Below are 6,639 nucleotides of genomic sequence, written 5' to 3'. Positions count from 1 at the left end.
ACGTACAATATGCTAAACAAACTAAAAGCTGAGTTCTATCTTTTTGTAAACAACTATGTACTGACTCATCTGTCATAGTCAGAATATGCAATTTTTGGCAATGAACAAATGTTGTCCGATTTTGCGAATATTTTCCATAGATCTTGATCTTGCACTTATAAATAGAAATATATCATAAATTCAAAAAGCTATTAGCCATAAATATAGGTATTTTGTAGACACAATAAGTGTTTCTTATTAAGTTAGTTGTAGCTATTCTTTAAGTAGAAGTTGAAATTGGTAACTAGAATCGTTCTTCATTAAGCCTATTTGTATGATTTCATTATTTCTGAGCTTACATTTGAATAAAATGATAAGAAACATATTAAGGCTTCAAAACGTATGGATAGGAAAGTTAGCTTAGAAAAATACGATCGTTCGGATTAAGATATTAGTTTATTTTAGGCTTTTTTGATCTATACTCAAAAATCAGAGCTGTTTTCACAGCTTTTTCATTCATTATTGACAGATGTACAGCTGAATACCCGCACCACTAGAGCAATCCAGGGAACTCTTATAATGAGATTTTTTTTTTTATTTTTATAAATACTAACTCATCAATAATCACGGTTTCCCATACGAACTAGTGTGATTTGGATGCCGCCGTGCATGAGGAATATTCTATTCTAATTTTTCTACCTAAAAAGTCTTTCATCAAAAGAGAGTAAAGATATGTTCAAACAGAAACGAAGCTGTAGCTCTCGTTTGCGCTTGTTAATGGTCTAAGAAATATACGAATGTCTTATTAAAAGATTACAAACTGTTCCTTACAGAACTCGAAAGAAGAAAGAAAAGTCGCTTTTAGAGCTGAGCTATCGCACATCTGTGTAAGTTACTATTTTCGAATTACATTTAAAAAAGTAGAGGAATTTAGAAATGCCGACGCCACTTCTCAATTGATGAATTTTAACAGACTACTTTAAGAATAAAAAAATTAAGTACAAGTAGGAATAGGATAACACCGCATATTGTCTCCCAATAGCAGTACTCATCAAACTCGACCAAGTCCATTAACAGGCAACACTTTTTTTCGAATCGACTTTAAACGTACTTAAATGTATAGAAAATAGAAAATTACCTTTAAAAATTATCCAATAAAAAATAATTCGTTACACTTCTCCTTCAACCATAACGTGTCGCCGTGCAAGGGCTATATTTTGCTTGAAGATCGAACGGTGATGTCGAAGGAACTGTGGAGCAAAGTGCCGCAGGAATTTTACCTGAGTTGTGGATAGGCCTAAGAAGCCATACATCGAAAATAAGGTGAAAAATTCTGCTGAAATACCCGTTAGACTCTGGGTCGGACTTCCTCACCTCCTCGAAGGGGTGTATGTTGATATCGCAAAGTCAACCAATGAGAATGTATTTTTAATTGTAGTAGATGCATAATCCCTGTAGCCGTGAATATCATGAGTTCGGCTACGACGATTAATATTATCAACGCTCTATAGCATATATTTTTCAAATATGCACATCTATTCATTGTAGTTACTGAACATAGCTTCCAGTAGACCTAGATGTGTGTTATAACTTAGTAAAGTCAGCTGGTGCAAAACATGTAAGAACTGCACCATGATATTCCCGCACAGCTTAGCCAAAATTGACGAAATTATTGTAAATTAAGGCATCACAAGGTGCCATTACTCCAAAAGATAAAATCTATAGGCTTTTAATGCGATGTCAAAAGACATTGCGTTAACACCCTACGGATCAACTCTAAATGTAATTGACGACTTGCGGAACAATTCTTAGAAAGTGAAATTCTCAGTGTGTCAGAGACCCTATCTCTAAGGAAAGACTAATATCTAGGCATAAAAAACCCAACAATCTCCCGACAGAGACGGCTCCGATTGACTAGATGGCGTAAAACTAACGTGAAGCATTAAGTCTGAGTCAGGGCACTTTAGATCTTCTAACAATGAAGAATGATATCTTGATTCTGTGGTTGAATGGGTACTAGATACTACAGGGAGAAGGCAAAATTGAACGTACAGCACTTGTTTCGTTACGCTGACCAGACGCCATAAAAACAAACAATAAATAACAAATGCTGCAAACATTAAAAGAGACTCGGAACAATATTACTCTAGGAACAAAAAAATCTCAGTTAAAGGATGGAAAAGGTGTAATGGATGTTCCCTGAATAGGCAATAATATATGGAAGATCAGATTTGTATCTCTTCAAAATGGATTGTCTCCATGGTGTAGTAATTCTCCATGGACTGTCCACATAGTTTTAGGTAGATGCAATCTGTATTTCTTACCGAACTGAGTGAACTGAATTTTAATCTGATATAGCCTGGAGTGTATAGTTATTTGTTTCTTATTGGAGCCCGGAAACTTTTACCTTCTAAACTGAGATTTTCAACTATAAAAAGATAAAACCAATTTTCGCGTACGCTATAAGGTATTGCGCATTCATCTACATCATCAATTATTACTATTAAAAACACAGTTACAGGGTAAACAATGCGGAAAGCATAGACTAATCTCAAGAAAAATTCGTGTCAAGTTTCAAGCCCATGTGTAGGCGAGACGCAAAGGTAGCAAGGTTTATATATATATGCGAGCTCTCAGTCAAGAAATCCTGTATTGTTTCTGTTTTTGTCTACTTTGCATGTTTAATTCTGAAAAAAAGTGGACCTTTGTATGCAAAAGTGAAATTTTTAACTAGTCATAGGTTGCCCTGCGATTCTCCAGACAAGGCTTTGTAAGTTACCAATTGTTTACGGGATTCTACATGCACGTAGTCATATTATGATATATTTGAATTTGTGAACTAAAACACAATACATGACTGTATTGTAAAGTAAGAAAAATATTTTTTTAAAGGACCAAAGAGCTGGTAATAGCACCTATAATTTCGTGAAAAACTACTACCACCCTTCCAGCTCGTAGACACTTGTAGTACATAGAGTTAGGACACACTGAAAAATTAGCGACAGCCAATTTATTTTACTACTCACTAAAAGACCACATATGATAACATCACCTTGTTAGATTCCAACATTTAGCTAATGAGCGATGCAATACTGCCGAAATCACCATTGAACATTATAATCGCTATGATGATAGCTTGATTCAACTAAAAATTTTGCGTGCATAGCATGTAATTTTTTTTTATAAAGGCTAAACTTTTTTATAAAGGCTTTTTTTTTATAAAACTAAACATAGACACTCATTCTCTGATCCTTCAAAATCGCTGTTTTTTAGCATTAGGTTATTGTTTTCTGTTCTATCCATCCTAAAGTACTATTATTCAACGTGTGCGTTTACCTAACAAAAATGTATATTGCAAAAAAATACCTAATATATTATCGTGATATAGAATGATTCTTTCTGTAATCTTGCCATGCCTAATTATATGTTTTATCAAACTTTTAAAGTCATTTCAAAACTGCAGTAAGTGTAGTGCAAAATTGTAGTGACTTCCAGTAAAGTAATCAAGATATATACGTGAATAATAATATATTGCTCGAAACATTTAACTAGCCAGAAATGTCTTCTCAAATGTTATCGTTATCACTATTATGCAGATCTATATTTTTATGAATAGATGCATCACTATAACAAGTCGCTAGTTACCCTTGTATTGAATAAATACGGGTATAAACTGTGTGCCGGTAATACTACTTCCGTAAAGCAGAAAATCTCATTTCTCTTTTTATAGAAGTTAAGCAACGTTATGTTTCAATTCATACACAAGTGACATCTTTTAAATGCAAATTCTTGAACTTATCTGCAGCTCTATGTCCTAGAGCAGATATGAAACTTTGAGAAGAACACTTAGGGTAATACTATGTCTATTATAACGCACTAATTCATCAATGCATACTTATCCAGTAAGTGTCATTAAAACTTTAAGCATCGCAACAATTGCCACGAAGTATACTTGGGCAGTTTAGTACTGAGTTGTGCTAACAGTGCCTTAGGAGCATATTACAAGCATAATAACAGGATCATTTGCCCTAGTGGCACTATGGGACGCCGATATATTCACTATTAAAAACTGAATTAAATTAAAATTGAAAAGGTAATATAGCAAATATAATTTAAGGAAATATGCGAGTGTGTGGCGATCTCTATTCAAAAAGCAAAGACATGCGTATGAAGGCAGTTTGCACTTTGACAGAGACTGTTTCATTAACGTGTTAGGAAAGGTGTCAATGGATTTTTTCCAGCAGAACAACTGCGTATTGCAAAAATCCTCAGCACGTTAGCACTTGTAAGTTCTCATCAGCAACACTTCAAACTACGCGGAAATAATAAAGGATTCGAAAATAGAATGTATCTTCCTGTAATGTAGATTTCGTAACCAATTTGGTTCCGACTATATGACTTTCCATTTGGATACAATTCTTGTTTTAAATGGCTTCCCTTTCCTACAATCCGTGTTTAGCCGCCAATTTTCGCGCTGCATTCTTTAAGAAACATTTTCATTAATTATGTAAGTCAACTCCAGAGCTGTTCGTGTCTTCAGAGCATTTTGAGAAATTGTCAAAAAGATAAGGAAAAATAAAATTGAAAAAAACAAAGAAAAAAGAATAAATTATTATAGCCTGGTCCGGTGCTCACACAGCCTAGAAAGACACTGATCAATGCATTCTTGTGCCTGCAGCTTCTCGCTCGTCTGCGCTAGCGTATAGGAGGAGAAACCAAAAAACTACCCGATGTTGTATAATAGAGCGCGGAAGAACAATAAGATGCTAAGATGAAATGCGAAGCTAAGCAATTTCAGTTCATGTTTGGACTTTTCAAAAAGCGACCATGTAATAAAACCGATGCGGTAGTGGCAATTACAACCGTTGAATGAGTCAATGAGCGCTCAAGAAAGCGTTTTCAGGTTACTTGACAACTACTAACGTTTGAAAACAAGTTCTATTCAGTAAGTAAGAAGTGCTATTATCATATTGTATCAGTATAGTAACTAATCTCATAAATGAATAAATAAAAAAGTAAATGATACGGCTTTAAATTTTACATAAATGAGTGAATTCAGTGACACCTCACCGGTAATACTAATGTACATTAAATCGTATGCCTATGAATGATTCAGCTAAATTCGATTTTCTTTTTAAATGGTCATCTGTGATTTCATGAATGTGTTTATACGAAGCATTAGACAATGAGATTTCGGTAAAAAGTAGCTGTTATCGTTACATTATACGAACATCTACCGAGATTATCAACTTTTTTTTTGTATAAAATATACGACCTATATCATTTTAATTTTCTATGAGCTGCGGAAAAATCTGAAAGGAATTCCCAGGATGGAAACCGGAGGACCGTTAGTAATTGTTAAATTTAAACGACTTCATGAAAACTGCGCTGTTAGCCCAGAAATTTGTCGCTATTAGAGTGGGCTCCATCCTTACCAATATCGCGTAACGCATGGTTACTATTAGAAAGTTATCTGCGGATTAAAGAAATTTACGAAGGATTTTTGAGACTACTAGTAACTCTCTTCAAATGAAACTGTAATAGCGATGATTGGTGGGCATATTTTCTAACATGATTGTGAGAAGTGACACTTTTAGCACGTGCAAAAAAAATTGCTTGCAAAATATTTGCTCTTCTTTTGGTCAGTCATGAAAACAACTTCAAGAAAAATCAGAATGGGCGAAGCCATGCCTATTTGTATAAATACATCACTTGTCTTTAGTTTGGCTCAAATTCTGTAAAATATTCAGAAGAAACTACAGAATTAATCCAATGTTGAAAAAATAGAATTTTAATAGATTCTTAGTATGCAGCTGGTTATCAATATTTTCGGTAACCATTCATCTTCTTATTAAGCTCCATATCGTACTCTTTTGAATACAGGCTATCATTCATCTGTGCCATATATAACCGACACATCGATAATGGGTCACATCATGTTGGTAGTCAATACGTTCGATTCAATACTCAACCATTCTGTATGACTTACAAACGTATCGTCAATTTTATCGTTGATGTAAGTTTTTCTCCGTTTATCCTTATGCCTAGTTTTGGAATAAAATATTTTTATCATTTTTTTTAACCTACAAATGCTGTGCTATTTATACAGACTTTTAATGATAGCGCTAAGTCATTGCTTGTCAAAGGTGAAAGTATGCGTAACTATTTTGTTTTGCTTCTTTCAAACCTACATTTTTGCAAGTTTGCATATAGACTAGTCCCAAGTACACGAAAGTAACGGCCACAATCTAAAATAAACTCTGTAAAAGCCTCGCAAGGAGGAAAGAGATGTCCCTTGTGAAAGGAGAAATCTTAGTAAGACAAAAATGCCGAGGACCCTGACAAATAGATGTTGTGTGCCGATAAAGCCAAACATGCGTATCTCATAGCTTCCTGGTAGCGTCCTTAAAAAACTGCAAAGCTGGAAGCTGCGAGCCACTCCACCTCGTTTAATGACCAAGAACTTTTCAGAATTGTGCCAAGAACTTAATTATTTCACTAACTTCGTTGCCCTGAACTAATAAAAAAGAAATGAGTCCTTAATGGTTAGTAGGCTCTTTTTTAATTTAATCAAAAATACTTTTGCTTGGATTGTATTATGGATGGCGAAAAACATCTTCACTGAATATGTCCCAACCGCTAAGAAATTGTGAGCCATAT

The 6,639-nt window shown here is 34.4% G+C and overlaps 1 long non-coding RNA gene across 4 annotated transcripts in view; it reads left to right on the top strand.

The window, feature by feature from the left end:
* The first annotated feature begins 3,447 nt into the window (after positions 1–3,447).
* LOC111250485 (uncharacterized) overlaps positions 3,448–6,639 on the top strand; it is an 8,166-nt gene continuing 4,974 nt past the window's right edge. For all 4 annotated transcript variants that reach the window (XR_002673396.2, XR_015325752.1, XR_015325751.1 and 1 more), the window contains exons 1-2: positions 3,448–4,924; positions 5,863–5,995. This is a non-coding gene — a long non-coding RNA (uncharacterized LOC111250485). The remainder of the gene's footprint in view (positions 4,925–5,862; positions 5,996–6,639) is intronic.

Source organism: Varroa destructor, unplaced genomic scaffold (assembly GCF_002443255.2).
Source record: "Varroa destructor unplaced genomic scaffold, Vdes_3.0 BEIS01000004.1, whole genome shotgun sequence".
Taxonomy (NCBI): domain Eukaryota; kingdom Metazoa; phylum Arthropoda; class Arachnida; order Mesostigmata; family Varroidae; genus Varroa; species Varroa destructor.
The sequence above is the reverse complement of the archived record's forward strand: the minus strand, read 5'-3'. Positions and strand labels throughout refer to the sequence as shown.